Raw genomic sequence first — 16,752 nt, 5'->3', positions numbered from 1 at the left:
TTTTGCACATCCACGCCCTTTTCCTGGCTCCAGTGCTTGAGAGTGGCTGTAAAAAAGTTTTAAAAACTGTTAAAAAAAGCTACACAGGTATTAGTTTGGGCATGAAAGGGGAAAGGGTGCAATGTGTTAAAAGCATTGCTATTTGAAATGCTTGAAGCGGTAGTTCTAGTGCTCAGAACTCCTAGCCTACAGGATGGTCCAAACAACCAGAGATAGCCATCAGCCGGCCGTTGGCCGCCCGCTTGGTGCGCTGCAGTCAAATGGGCCGCTGGGCCCTATGGGAGTGTCCGGTCTTTACCAATATCTTTCTCTATGGGTAAGTACTGTATGTACAATTACATCTGGGGGCGTGCGTAATTGTTTTTCTGTATGTTAAGTTAACACGCTCGTAACGAGGGGCCAGAGGGGCTTATTGGCTTTAGCTCGTAACCATCGTAACGGCGGGTCCATTTTGGGCTAGCGACGAGGATATGCGGTAGCACTGGCGTTACGCCGTCGTTCTTTGTTGCGAATTTGTGCTGGTAGTGGCGGTTGTGTGTGTGGCAGCTCTGGCAGCCGGAGCACCCTGAGGTGCGTCGTACGGGACGTTGCTACGCGAACTGCCGTTTAGCTGCTGCAAGGCACATCTGAGTTCCCGGTAATTGTTTTTGTGCAGGTTGGCTTCGTGTGAGGAAAAGGCGGGAAGTTTCTGTCACCCCCCGTTTGATGCAGTAAGTTTTACTGCTGTTTGTTATACCCGGAGCCATATCTAAGGCCACGGTTTGCGTCGTCTTGCAAAATTAATGAATCGATAGCTGCTTAATTGCTCTGTCGTATGGTCAATTGCAGCAATTGGTACTCAGACATCAAACAACGAGTGTTATATCAGGATATTCTCTCCAGAGAAGGTGCCGTTTTGAGTGAATGCCTTTAATTGTAACCTGTATCGCGTACGCGAAGCCGGCCACATTACCTTCCTTGCTTTTGTCGTGATTACCCGAAAAGGCGGGAAATATTAGCGGCTTAAATAGCCACCGGTCCGTAATTCACGCAGAAGGTTAAGTAGCCCGCCAATTGATGCTGGATTCTCTTTTACCTCAATTGAAGTCTGATTTGCCACAGATATTTTCGATCGGTGTGTTGCGAGAACGAAGTGCCGCTTAAGTGCTGCAAGGCATAACTTAGTCATAAAATAAATTTATAAGATAATTTTCTGCAGAGACGGATGTTTGGTGGACACTTTATTGTGCCCCCCAAACGTGGAGTGCAGATGCGGAAGGCGCCACCTTTTTGTAATCCTTGAAATAAGATGTCTAACGCTTTGTTTTATCCTGGAAATCTCCTTTGATTATTCTTTCTACAGCCGTGGAAAGTCGCACACGTTGCGTCGACCCGTTGGAAGGGCCAATCACCACCTAACTGCAACAAGGTACATATCTGTAATCAGTCGATTCATTGCAGTTTGTTTCTTCCCCGTTATGTGTGCCCTTATTTTCCCGTGTTTTACATATGTTATACTGCCTTGCTTTCTTATGTTACTCCGTAAATGTAGGAAATGTGGGCTGCGATGTGGGCTGCGAAAGCACCCTCTCTATGTAGACCTCTGGCTGACGCTAGAAAGTTTCGTATTGCCTTTCGTTGTTGTAGTTTGTAATTGAATGCTCAGCATTGCTGTGTGGCTGTCTTTGAATGTACAGACAAAAAGCAGACATTCTTGGTATGCTCATTAATTTTCATGTGGTCTTTGGTAGCTGCCACGGCTGCTGTGCACAACTGCAGTGAATTCGTGGTTGAGACTGCCCTCAGAGATTGGCTTCGCCGTGCTACTGCGAGGCATCGAGATGCATTTGGAAAGGTATTTCACTCAGTTTTCCTATGCTTCAAAATTTTCATTGTGTATTATCATTTTGTTGCCAAATTTGTGCTATATTTTTGCATGGGCTGAAGTAGTGGAACTACTCGTATTTGACATGGCGCGTGATATTTTCTGATAGAACTTTGGAAACATTTTAATGCCTAGGCAAGGTAGCATTCAGATGTTCTAACCAAAACTGAAAATGAGCAGAGCGTGCAGTTTGCGTGCGTGGGGCATACGCCAATCTAATGCTATTGTGCTGATTTTATAGCAGTGAAGATTCTACTTGGAAGTTCTCGATAGTGTCCCATGAATTTTGTACTAGTGCAACTGTGATAACCAATTTTTATTGTCAGAACTTGGAGTCTCTTACCTAAGACTACAAAACTTTTGCCTCAACATGTAGAGAATCCGCCTTTTTACACTATAGTTAGCGAGCTCGTTCGGCTGAGAACCCGGCAAACCCCTCCATCAATCTGGAAAAAATCTCAAATTTCAAATGAAGTTAGGGGAAGGTCCAAATTTAGGTACAATTAGCGATAAGGTTGCTCTTGGAAGTATTTCGTAAAATAGAGGTAATTCGTTAAATTCGTGTATTGCAGCACAAATCCAGGCCCTTTGCGCGCCAGGTAGGCATGCTACACAAAGGCAATGAAGTGCTGTCGGTTGAGCGCGTTACAGGAGCGACCAGCTAGCGGATGCGTCGTTTAATTATAGAGATTGTTCATCGATAATTTTAATCAATCGTGTGATTCAACATTGAAAATTGATAAATTCAGAAAGTGTCAATATTTCACAGAGGCCATCAGGGAGCGAGTAGGCTGTTATGATGTGTGAAGTTTCCATCAGGTGTGCTTGCAGCTGGGGGTACTGTGGAGCGATGACATATCACACGGGGTATAAACAGTTAGTACTACTGGTCACTGGGGGAGCACTTGTGATGGCGCTCTTAGTGTCTACTAGTGTGGACGCTATCTTGTGTACTGTTAAGGTAAAGCTTAGCCATCACCCTAATATTTCACATACCTTACTCTTGTACCTGAAATTTAAGCTGCAGGAACATTCTGTTTAGGTGCAAGCATATGATTGCCTACATGTGTTGCGACAGTCCAGAAGGGAAGCCATTCAGCTTATTAGATTATTGCAGTGTCTGTCCCAACTGAAATACAGTTGCATTTAAGCGGGCAAATTGAAAACAAAAGAAAGGTTTTATGTCATGACTGAGTTGATTTTCAAGCACAACTTTTGTGTAGTCTACTGCAGTGTTTTATGAGTTGGAGCGCCTACGTGACAGATAACTATGTGGAAAATTGTTTATTCACTTCAGCCAAACTGCCATTACAAAATAGCTGGCGTGTGAAGTGGTGCGAGATATTTTGCCTGTTTTATTTTATAGTGAAGTCCAGAGATAAGGCATAAAATGAACAAGGGGCAAGCTGGAGGAGAGGATAGCTGTTTGTGTCTGCTATAGCAGATTAAGGCTCCTTTTGGATTGGCTTGTTCGCTTTATGGTGTAGTGCCACATACATGTAAAGATTATGCTTTGCATTTTGTGTTTGTGATGTCTGGTGAATGGACATTCTGAAAAATTCGAAACCACTGGTGGTGTGTTCTCATTTTTTACTATTAATTTGGTATTCGGAAACTGTATAAGGAATCAGGACTGAAAGATGACATGAGGAAACAGGCTCCATTGTTAATTTCTAAAAGCGTAAAAGTCAGCGTTGATGCTGTATTATAGTTATTCCAAGCATGCCCATGGAGCCTGTTCATTTGTAATCACTATAGGATGCACACAGCTAGTTTAAGGAAACTAAATTTTCAGCATGCTAGAAGCTTAAGGTATTTTATTTATTTTGGGCACAGCGCTGAAGTTTCCTTGTCGCTTTCGTTGCCCAGCGGGGTGGCCTATGCACAGCTGAACAGTGAACCTACTATCTTCAAGCCAGAACAAGAGCTGCAAGGCCTCGTCGCTTTTGTTGCCCATTGGAGTGGCCCATGTGTAGCTGTACTTGAGGACCTGCTGAAGCAAGAGCTGCCGAGGGGTCTTTACGGGACTGCATATTTTTAAAAGTTATAAATGCGTGAAAAAAGAAACTGGAAACAGTATGCAAGCAAAAGCTTGTAGGCAGACTAGAAACAGGACTTGTCACAAAAAAATCTAGCATCACAATTCAAATCACAGTGAATGGGCTGGCAGCGACTGAGAACAAAATGTTATTGAATAAGCTGGTAACTGAATATCCACCAACACAGCTAAAGTTGCTTATGAAGTGTTATGCTAGAGTTTTTTATGACAACTCCTGTTGCTAGTCTTTACAAGCTTCTGCTTGCATATTCATTTAAGCTTTCTTTTGTTCGACGCAGCATTTATTTCCTATGGTAGAGAGCAAAGCAATATGCCATATGGTCCTCATTCATTTGGAATTTTATATGTACAGGTGCCGTAAAAAGTAAATGGAAGGCAATATTCAGGAAAAAATTTAATCTCTGGCCCCAGTACATGCATCCTTGAATACATATGCGCAGCCCAATTGTGATTGTGCGAATTGCACTGTGCCCAAACAAGCATGGACCATTATGCTTTAGATTTAAAGAAATTAAATTTTTTTTACAAAGTCGCCTTCCATTTACTTTTGACGGCGAGTGTACAGTGGTTCTGTTATGTACACCTCACAGCTAACGTGAATAGCATTTCATGTCATCTGTTCTTTGTTTGAAAATGTGCTTTTTTACTGCAATTTTTGTGTGCCTTAAGTTGTCACTGTTTCACTCACGCAAGTAGTTTTAGTCCTTTCTGTACAGTGCTGCGCCTAGTCTGCAAATAAGAGTAACAGCTATTATGTTTCTTTGCATTCCTTTTCGCATTTGTCTTAAGTGATTGTTTTGTATTTACACTAAACAGTGAATTTGTTACTTTTCACACAATTGTTTTCTATTCATTTGGCTAGGAGGAAAGCTAGCCAGTCCGCATCTATTTGAATTTTTGTGCTTCTTTTCGTTCCTGCTCTTATCATTTCACATCGATGTTGTCATATACATTACTTCCTTTTCTATTCATTTTGAAAGAAGTATCTACTAACCAAGCTTCTGTTGTTTGAACATTCATGCTGTATATTTAGGACAGCAATTTGTTTTTTTTTTGGTCTACAAGCTCATGTGTGCATATTCATTTTAGTTTCATTTTTTGTTTTATTATTATGAATTGTTTTTAATCGGCAGCCGATCTAAGTACTCATCGTTCTGTTCAGTCTTTTGCAGTTGCTGTATGCATATTTCACAGTGAACTCAAGTAGCACTCTGCTTGCGTTTTGTATTCTTTTTGAGTATACCTTTTTTATTACAGTGCTATGTGTCTTAATTGTGGCAGCAAGAGTAGCCACTGTTAGCATGTTTTAGTAGTGTTTTGCTGAGACCTGTGCTCTATATACTCACCTACCAAGCACAATAGGCACAGTTATTGACCTGACTGACTTAAGTGACCATTTTGGTGTTTAGTTCTTCTGTAGTGTGGTAGCTGTAATTCGTATGCTTATTTTATAAACACTAAACACTAAATCCCTTTCCATTTGGGTTTTCTTCGAGTGTTTTGCTGCTTACTGTTAAAATGTGTTATATGCTGTTGTAAGACATTTTTGTAAACAATGAAGATATTGATGCCAATTTAACGCAGCTGCGATGATTCTGGAAAGCTTGATGTACAATGAATATCTTTTGTAAGTTTTTTCTTGACCTCAGCTAGACTAGAGCATTGAGATCCTAATTATTACACATCATTCAAATCATATAGTTTACTTTTACTACAGCGATTGTCAGTCAACCTATAGGCTATCTGTATTAGCTAGCCTAAATACAGTTTATACACAGGCTTCAGGTAGATACCAGGTGCTATACACCTTTCCAAAAAGGGCTCCCTGGGCGCTGTCATAATGTTCCCTGGACTGCAGTGGGCACCTCGCGCTAGCAGGGTGGAAGCGACGGGGGAACAGGTTTCCAGCAATCCAGAGAGGTGTTTCGCCGCTTCCACCATGCTATCGCGAGGTGCCCACTGCAGTCCAGGGAACAATATGGCAGCGCACAGGGAGCCCTTTTTGGAAAGATCTATATACTGCCAATGAGGCATCTGTTGCAATGCATAGGAAGCACTATAGATGTCTAACTGCCCTATGTGCACATTCATTATATGCGACAAATGTCCAGCCGTAACATCTGTACAACATACTATTTTAGAGGTACGGATGCATTTCTGATAATCCTGTGGATATCCCCTCAATGTTATGCAGACATATTTGGAAATCTATCGGACATACACAATATCCAGCAAGTGCTGTATTTGATACGTCAAAAGGCTGTATGTGGTTATCTGGGTTCCCTCATGGAGGCTGTAGCCATGGGGAGACGGTTCGCTTTCAACAATTTTCCTTTCTCTCTCTTCTTTTTCGACTTTGGATGCTGCCCATTTGGTGAGCGCACAGGCCCTTGTAGGCCATCCACTTACGGTTTCAAAGCTGCCTTTTTACTTCTCTGTAAGGTCGACATGCTCTTTCCGGGGCGGTCTCGGGAGGGCTGAGATGCTCTTCGATCACCGCGCATGCTGGAAGCGCAACCCCTTCATATTTGGGGGTATTAACGGCACCTCCTTGTTTGCAATAACCGACTGATGCGGCCGTAGTTGTATCTGAAACATATTTCCATTGCGCAAGATATACTTTGATGGTGGCACCGCAATTCATGTCAAGCAATTGTTTGTTGTGTCTGTGACAGTTATAAGTGAGCTCTACTGTATTGCACGTGCATCATGCCACACACACAAGCAGATGCATTTAAAATAGGCAGGTGCCTGCTGCGTAATATGTGCTCTATATACAAAGCTTATAAACAATGCTGTTGTGCCGTTGGAGACTCCTGCTTAGTCTACTGTGCTCTGTTTCGATTTTCAGACATGAGGACCAGTATTACGAGGCCAGGGTAAAATGTGCCTGAGGATTAACCTTCGAAAGCAATGTACTGCTGCGAATACGGGCAGAACCTTACTTTCACTTATTTGCATCTGCAAAGTTAGGTTCATGAGAATCCACATGGATCTGCCAAGAGAACTAGCCTGACCAGCTGGGCCGAAGTGACAAGCATTGTTAAAGATACCGTAACTGACATTGCATTTCAGCTGGTGGAAAACATCAGTTTCAAATTTTTTTACTCGCAGTTAACAGCACATTGCAAGTTGCTCTTCTGTTTCCTATCCATATCCTTTCACATTTTGTGTCTAGAGAAGAATGGCTACAGAAAGTGTTGTTAAATGCGCTTTTTGTGCATTGCCGTATACACAAAAGCGCACATGTTCCGATGCCTGTGGCGTTTGTGTTCATTCCAAAGTGACACTCCATTGCTCTCTGTTATTTTGCAGGCCATGACAGAAAAGCCAATGCGTACAAGGTTCCACGCCTGCCACCCTTTCATGATTCCATTGCTTCATGCTTATATCCTGGAAAATTCCATGTGCAGTGATCTCAGTGCATTGTGTCTATCACAAAGTGGATTGGAAATAGTTTTGATGTAATTGCTTCAATTACAGGGATCTTAATAATGAGGAAAGTGGGCATTACCGTGAAAACAAAAATTTTGTTTAGTGAACTTGTTTCGTAAGCAATATGGTTCTTTCCCCTGAAATCACAACAGGCTCGCTTAAAGGAGAACGAAGGAGGGAATAACGGGTGGCAGCATAGTTGTCGCTAACAGTTGTTCCTGTTGTTGACGAGGCACAAGGTTCTTTTTGTTCGTTTTGACTCGATAGTGGTTGAGCAGAAATCACTGCTGTGGAATGGTTGACCAGTTTAAATTAAGCTCTCGGTGAAATTCCCATTTCTGTCGTGGTATGACGAGAACACCTGAAGTTGAACGTAGCCTATTACCTATGTACTCTTGCGGTGTGCACTCAGTAGTAGAAGTATTAGAATCATGATATTTGGTCACTCAGAACCAAGCACCAAGAGAGGATTATGCCTGTCGTGCAAAGGACATTGGTCTTCCAGCTATCTTAGCCAAGCCAGGCACTCCACATAAAAAGGGGTGGATAGGAGATGGGAGGATACTGAGTGGTCGTCCTGCATTCCACAACACAATGAGAGAAACTGGGGTATGTTTCAGGGCAGTTACTATATTCAGGTGATTTCGCATATTTTTGGAAGATGGCCTGTGCCGGTGTCTGTAGGGTGTTGCATGTCAGTTTGTCAATTAACTTTGTGATGTGGAGAGTCGAAAAAAAATAAGCAGCTGGTGCTCATCTTAAATAAGAGAGGCATTGGTTCCAAGACATTATGCTCGGTTAAACATACAAATGGCAGAAAATGACGTCTTTACTTTTGGTGCAAAGTGGGGTGAGTCTAACTCCATTCTATTATTCAGAGATCAAAGCAGGATCTCTGGAACTTTAGAGACGGTCATTGCGCAAGACGGTGTGCGAGATCACACGAACGAAAACAATGTAATTCTTGGACATTGTGGTTGCTGTGATAAGTGTGGAAATCGGTTATTTCATTTATACCAAATTCTTTCGTGTTTTTCACTTAAAGCAGAAACATCGTGTGAATATTGCATGCATTGAAAGAATTTCCCTTTTGATGAATGTGTGATTGACACATCAATTTTTATATTGATTTTTGTTCTGTACAGCCACACACATTTTCAAGATGCTTCCTGTCGTCATTCGGTGTGACTCCTCCAGGTTTCACTTTGCTCTGTCCGCTAGGTGGGGCTTTATGAACATTGGGGCTCTGCAGAAACCCTGCTGTCAGTATTGTGTGGTGAATTCTAGATGGTATCGTATCTGTTGCCGTTCACTGGTTTATGGGTGTTTTTAAGGGTTTGCTGAAGAGTACGCTATGATTCCTTGTGGTTGGTGACAGGTGACTGACCTCACTTTGTCTTGTGCGAAGCATTCCAGACTCTTTCCAAGCTATGTTTGTTGCTGTGTGCATTTAGCCTGCATTCTGACGTCTTCCGTTCTGTTTTGAGGCTCTTTTAAGAGCATCCGACATTTGGCTGTAAGGGGTGACAATGTTTTTTTAGTTTTCTAATGCTTAGTGCTGTTGTGCGCATTTGTAATTCATCAGGTGTGGACTTCAGTTCGTGATGATTGTATGCACCTTGAATTATCTTTGAGGAGGAAATTCTTTTGTTATGATGTGAAGCCATTTGAAAAATTTGCCTCCCCAGTGTTTCTGTATAGCTCTTTGCTCTGTTGGCCCTGTTTACCTTGTGCGGTGCTGAGCTATTGACGCAGTGCTCTTTGCCGTGTTGCCCAAGGCAATGCAAGCTGTAGCAGACTTGCTCGTCTAAGAACCACACTGTTTCTGTCTTTTTTTTCTGATTTTGCCTGAGTGAGTTCCTGACAGGTGGCAGGTCTTAATGCCTCACAAAATGCCTGTAAAACTGATTTAGTGTTGCTGCGATTCTGATATGTGATGACAAGTTGTACTTTTATTCTTTGTCTTGCTGCGTTCACTCTCCCCGCATCAGTGGCATAGTCATTGGAGGATGCAACACGCATGTGGGATGTGCAGGGTTGTAATCTCAGTACTATCACTGGGTACCCACCAGTGATGCAATAAGCAAGTTTTCCCCCTAGCTTGTGCTGGGTGCAGTGCTTGGAAATGGGCCTTTAACCCCAACCTGTGTCGAAGAAAGTGCCTTGAGCCATAGCCCTCTTTAGCCAAAGCTGCCCTTTCACCATCTCACCTATTGTCGTCATCAGCTTTCATTCCAATTACAATTTTTCATCCCACATTCGAGGCGTGGGCCTTACACGAGTAAATATGTTACGCACTAACTGCACTTGACACACACTAGTGTGCTGTTTCAGATGTGCTTCTACTGGTTTGGTTAATGCCACTCTTGGAGCTGGTGCAGGGGAAATACCATGTTGGGCATGTTGGCCACACTTGTGGGCGGCTGTAATCTTGGCTGCAAGCAAGCCTCCTGGCAATTTTTTACCAGTTGTCAAGCTCTGAAATTTTTTTTCCTACGTGCCGTACAAAGGGTGTAAGGGGTCTTAGAAAAACAGGAGGAATCCTGTCCCAATGTGTTTTGTCTCTAACCATAACTCACACTCGTTAGTTTTTAAGCCTACGTAGGCAGACTTGTACAGTCCTTGCAATGAAGCCAGTTACTGTACTGGCGAACAGGTCTATAATGTGGCTGTTGGTTTGCTTGCAACAGCTTTCCGATATTTTTAGGTAACTGATTCTTTCATGAGCATAATTATTGTTCTCGTCTGGAGGCAGAATTGAAAGTTTGGAATAATTGCTTTGGAACTTGATTGTTTTTAAGCATGTCCTACTCAATTTACCTGACCTAGCACAACACTTGTATGAGATGGTATGCTATTTTCACCGTCTCATCCACATAACACCATGTGAGTTGTTGCACATGTAATCCTGTGTCTTATGGATGTAACCTGTCTTTCACTTGCAGGCATGACCACCAGTGGCCGCAAATACGGTGTATTTTCTTGGCAAAACTCATCAGGTTAGAATCTTCACTTTATCTCCATTAATGCGTTCCTGAAGGTTGTCTTTCAAAGAACAGTGTGAAGAATACAGAAGCTTGAGTTCATAGACCTCTGGTGAATTATGATGATATTTGCCTTTGATATTCTGGAAAGTTGTTTTCCAGAATATGTGAACTGTTGACCAAACTGTCACCCCTATGAGTTCTATGCATTGATGTTAGGACTTGCGCTGGCGTCCAAGGCCTCATCAGGTTTTTAACCTTTAGCTTTTGCTTCCTCTTGTACCCTGCCTAAGGAGCAAATAAAGAAAACAAAAGTGGCAATGTGCTAAATTTAGCTAATTGTCATCTGTTGGGTATTAGGCCCACTTGGGTGGGCTTAGCACAGTGTCTATCATGATGGCAGTAATGCAAGTGCTTAGAATGGATTTCAAATGGTAACCTATTTTGTTGGCAAGGATGACATTTTTTGCAGCTGAAATGTTTTCAGCTGCTAGCAGAATTCATTCTAGGGATATCTTTCTTCAGACCTGAATTCTTCTTAAGGCCGACCTATTCAATAAAACTTTTCATAAACATCCACAGCTGTTGCCAATTATGTCCTGCACGTTGATCTTCATTTCCCTAGCTCCAGGTGAGCTGTGCAATGTTGGTTCCTGCTGTTGATTGAAAGTATTCTTCCTTTACCACACAGGTTCAGTCGTCACACACAGCGACCATGGTGCACCTCCTGTGCAAGATTCAACTGGTCAAAGGCACCCAGTCAGCCACTGCATGGAATCTACTCCTTCTGGCAGTGGTAACCACCGGGGTAAACCTGCAGTGGAGAAGCTGCACGAATGCACCCACTGCAGCAAGGGATTCAAAAAAAGATCTCAGCTGGTGGTGCATCTCCGAGTCCATACTGGGGACCGCCGATACCATTGTGATGACTGTGGAAAGAGCTTTGCACAAAAGGCCCACCTGGAGTCACACCAGCGCACTCACACTGGCGAGCGTCCTTACCATTGTGATTATTATGATCGCAGCTTTTCAGACCAGAGCAACTTAGTGAAACACCAGCGAACTCACACAGGTGAGCGTCCTTGCCGTTGTGACCACTGTGGTAGCAGCTTTACATCAAAGAAAACCCTGGTGGCACACATCCGTACCCACACGGGTGAAAAGCCGTATCAGTGCCAGCTGTGCCCCATGGCCTTTGTACAACATTCAATTCTTGCGAGGCATGTGAGATCCCATAAGGGCGAAAAGCCGTTCCAATGTGATTTGTGCCATAAGGCGTTCACTGACGGCAGAAATTTAAAACTCCACAAAAAGAGGATTCACAAAGAATAGCAGCGGTTTCTAATGCCCTTAGTCGATATGTTTTCCTATTTACCTTTTTATGTGCGATCTAATGAGATTCTAGGAGAATGCTCTATGATGGGTGGTGGTAGCTAACCTTCGTCTTTCTTTACATTTGTATGTTTTGTTCACGTTTAAAGTTATTTCAGGAAAATACATTTGTTGTTCCCTTAGGCTAGACACACACTCGCGATAAGTATTTCCTGAACACAGAGAGTAATGCTGCTATGCTTGTAAACTCGCATGAGTGGAAATGAAATCTCGGTCATATGTAGATGGCATCACTTCTCGTTGGAGAGAGATTTTAAAAACATTGTTCCCAATATTACAAAGAGATGTAGCATACCAGAGACGTAATAGCATAGACGTATGCCAGTTTACCGCAAATTGACTACGCACGCGTTGTGGCATGGTTACAATCAGGCAGGGCACTGCGCATTCGGAGCCGGCGTTCAGTAAACCAGTCTACATCTACGCTACTTCGTCTCCACTGCGCTAAATTTCTATTGCTAATGCCATTTATCTGCCTGCTTCAGTGAAAAGATTCAAGGGTTCAAAACATGCACAACCATTCTTTTTATTCGTGCAGTCTGAGTGGGCGTATTTTTGTGATCGTCATTATAAATTCCCTCATTAATATCATTGAACCGATTTCTGTTTGTGTGACAACACAGGAAAACCTCCTCTTGTGTTCATCTTAGTGTGTTTATTCTGTCAGTGCTAGCGGCTGGAATGAGTGGCGAACGGCAAGTGTCCGACCTCGTATTGATGTCTTGTGTTAGTGTGCACGTTTTAGAACAGTTCTCTGTACTTCGGTATCAAAGCCAACAAAGAGTTTACGAGCATCTACATCACCATTTCTCAGACCACTATCTCTGCTGGATATAAAGGGCATAATATTTGTGGAGCATTATATTCACACCATTTTTATCTGTTGTGGTTGTCAGAATATCAGGTGTTTGTCGCCATTTCATTTTGTGCTAGCTTCTTTGTTGTGTTGGTGTTACTTGAAGAAGCCTTGTTTTTTTACATAAGGTGTTCTTGATAACAGGCTGCAGGGGTCATGGCTGCTGAAACAAAAATACTGTGATTAGTGCCTAAGACAAACATTGTAATCTTGTAGTGTATTGTAACGCACGTAATTTGGGTCATTTTTGTGAGGTTGCTTAGTGCACATAAGCATTTTATTCCAGTTTCCATTACACATTGTTGAATACGTTCTGGCTGTTTGTAAGGTGTTCATGATAACTAGTTGCAAGGGTCGTGGCTGCTGAAAGAAAAAGTGCTTTGATTTATTTATTGTATTTTATTTATTGTACACCTCAAATGCCCCTGAATAGGGGTATTACATGAGGGGAAACAGTAAAAAAAATGAATCTGAAATGAATGACATGGGGTTTAAAACAGAACATTTTCAATGGCTTTTTTAAGATGGACGGGGCTGGTGTGGAGTGCGGCATCGGCAGGCAGGCCATTCCAGTCTACTGCAGTCTGGGAAAAGAAGGAATGAAGGTGCGCAGTGGTGCGTGCGCGGGGGGGATAAACGGCTTTGCTGTGACTGGTGCGAGGAGACTCGTGATGAGGTGGTTTTAGATCTGCAAGGGATGAATGATAAAACTTGTGGAAAAGGATTAGTCGGCAGATTTTGCGTCGCAGCTCGAGGTCAGGCAGGTTAGCTCTTGATTTCATGGCAGTCACACTAGAATGATAAGAGTAGTCTGAATGGATGAATCTAGCTGCACGGTTTTGCACTGATTCAAGTGCTTTAGTTAGATAAGAAATGTGAGGGTCCCAAACTGCGCATGCATATTCCAGCTTGGGACGAACCAACGTTATGTAGGCGAGAGTTTTAATAGACGAAGAAGCTACTGACAAATTACGTCGTAAGTAAGACAGGACACGATTAGCTTGGTGCCTATGAAAAACATTGTTATTTTGTAGTTTATTGTAAGGTTAGTTTTTTAGGTTTGTTGTGTGAAATTGCACATGACTATTACATTTGCGATTACAAAATGTTGAATACCTTCTGGCTGTTTGTAAAACTTACTTGACATGTTGTGCACTAAATTCAAAAGCAGTGCAGTTCTTTGGTTAACCTTTTTCTTCGAGTAGCTGGTTTTCTTTTTTTAGCATTTTGCTTCGAGCTAGCTTCCACATACATGATTGTGCCTTGCATCCAGGAAAGAATTTTTATTGCCACTTGCTTCAGCACTTGGTTCTAGTTCCCACAGCAAGTCTATTCTGTCTAATAGCATTGCATTTCCTGTGGCACGACAATGGGCGGTAGTTTTGTCGCTTACTTTGGAGAAAACATTGAACCTCTCTTTTTCTCAGCCACTGTGCATTTTCATGCCGTTACATGCATCCATTCCGATAAGAAACATTGAGCAACCTTCTGGGAATTCAAATTAAATAGCCCCCGCTTTTCTTCGTTGCACGGCAGTAAATCCTTTGCGTATCTTGTATTCGCATTCTTTGAAGGTCAGGCACAGTTAACGCATATACGCCTCGCGTCCTATATGTAGAACACCGCTTTTTGTTTGTTCAGAAACTCAAAATTTATTCTGTAAACGCTTGTGCCTGCTAACATAGATTCAAGAGGGTCTAAACTTTTTCTATATAGGGATCGCATTGCTTTGGTTATGTATTGTGCGTTGTATGCATTCAGAAAGATTGCGCACTCTTGTCTGGAGTCCAGTTTTGAAATTCGACCTCACTGACTATATTGCAATGCTGCAAGGAAGACACATAACATTTTTGCATTGTCATAAAAGGAAACCACCCCGCGTTATGAGAAATGAGATTTTTGCATTGGATGGTCACAACTGTCATACCGTGATTGGTGTCTGCGAGAAACATTGTCATCTTGTAGTGTACTGTAAAGCTCGGAATTTGATTAATTGCGTGAAATTGCTCAGTGCACATGAGTATTTTATTACAGTAGCCTTTGCAAAATGTTACATGCATTCTGGCTGTTTGTAAGACTCACTTCTTTGACATGTCGTGCATTAAAATTGTATTGCTGTGCGGTTCTTCAAAAAGCTGCTGTTTCTCTCTTTTACCGTAATTTTACTTCGAGCATGCACAGACAGCATTATGTTTTTCATCCAGCGAAGAATTTCTATCATCACTCTCTTCAGCACTCAGTGCTGTTCTCTGATGGCATAGCATTACCAGTGGCACGACGATGTCAGGTAGTTTTCTTGGCTGCTTTGTAGAAAAGTTTGAACCTCTCATTTTCTCAACCACCATGCATTTACGTGCTATTCATACATCCATTCTAATAAAGCATGTTGAAGAACTTTCTTGGTGAATTCAAACTAAATAACCCACTTTGTTGTGTTGCACATATTGAGCAGTCCTCCCCATGCCTTGCACTAATTATGTGAAACTCAAGCGCAGTTACACTGCATGTGCTGCCTGCTCCTTTGCAGCTACTTCTATGTGGACACCCCCACGAGGCATATACATAGGTGCCAGTCTGATTTATTTCATTCAAAGAATATTAAATGTATGCTCATGCTACTGTATTTTATTGGCCTGAGGAGTATAGTGTTCTGCCTGACATTTATGTCAACAGCTATTTCGATGGAGGCTAAAAATTCTAGAGGCCTGTGTACTGTGCGATGTGAGTGCACGTTAATGAACCCCTGCTGGTCGAAATTTCCGGAGCCCTTCACTAAGGCGTCCCTCATAGCCTGAGTCGCTTTGGGACGTTAACCATTCACATAGGTTCAAGTAAACGACATATACAAGATGTTCCACCCAAAACTTTGCACAATTTTTAAATATAGACTTTTTTAGTTGGAACGCTTTTTTCAGCGTTGCACTGTCAGGAGGGAAACACGACGATGAATGGGCAGTGCCGCGGGACGGAGCGCTCGCGCTAGGCCAGCGGCAAAGGCTGACAAGGGACGATTTTGTTCGGGGTGGGTATCCATCGGATAAGAGCTGGCGCACTAATAGCACTAATAGGACTAATAAACCGTCGTACGTACAATTTAAGCCGGATAAAATTCAAAGCCTGCAAGGATAGCGATCCGCCGAATGCGATATCGAAACCAAGAGCAAACAGCGTCCAGTTTCGGTTTTTCTCTTGCCTTAATTGACGGCCAGTTTCCAATCAACTATACCTTGTGCGCAAGTGAAACCTTGCAGCCTCATATAAGATATAGTTATCTTAGGTTGTCTACTTGATGCTCATAATGTTTATTCGTATTTTAAATGCGTCCACGCCAACTATGCAGGCAAGTTGTGTGACGGCGAAAGCTGCATCGCGGGCGGCATCAAAACTCGCACGCTTTTCCTGTGTTGCCGGTTGTGCCCGTTCCTTATCTGTTGCTTTACATATTGGTGTTTGTGTGTTGTCAGTCTGTGAGAAGGAGCTTTGAAGCAGGAAATCTATGCGCATACAGAGCAAGGATAACTTCATTGCAGCCCTGTGAACGTCACTTTTGTAGCGTGTGGTAATGAAAGTGAAGACATAGTCCGTCTTTGTGCGCGCGTGCCGAAGTGTCAGCGTGCAGTCACGAAAGATTCAGGATTGCTTGTTAACGCCTTAACTAACATGAAAGCCGGAGAAGGGTAGTAGTAGTAGTAGTAATAGTAGTAAAGACTTTTAATCGACCATAATTTACAGGCCGAGCATTTCGACCGCCTGGGCGACCAGAAGCCGCTGTTCTTCCCCTTCAGCGCCAAGCCAGTCGAGCCAGGTGGTGATGGATAGAGAGGGTGGGGGGAAGGAACCCGACTGCTGAGCAGCCGGGCAATAGAAGAGGCAATGGGCCAGGTCCGCATAGATACAGGGGCAGTTGGGACAGGAAGGGTCCGATCGATAGCGATAGAAGAAGAGGCGGGACGGGGTGATAACTGCATTCATCTGAATGTGCCGAAGAAGGCGAGACTCCGGCACCGTGAGTGATGGATGAGGGGGAGGGTAAAGGCGTTTGTCGAGGCGGAGCTCAAGGTAGACCTATTTTATGGTGCGGCGAAGGGTGAGTCTCCCACCGTCCTCCGAGGGATTGGGCCAGGGGATCAACGGTGCCCGGAAAAGTGTGTCGCGGGCGAGC

The sequence above is a fragment of the Amblyomma mixtum genome, chromosome 9 (genome assembly GCF_055824585.1).
Source record: "Amblyomma mixtum isolate Tamu chromosome 9, ASM5582458v1, whole genome shotgun sequence".
Classification (NCBI taxonomy): domain Eukaryota; kingdom Metazoa; phylum Arthropoda; class Arachnida; order Ixodida; family Ixodidae; genus Amblyomma; species Amblyomma mixtum.
The sequence above is the reverse complement of the archived record's forward strand: the minus strand, read 5'-3'. Positions refer to the sequence as shown.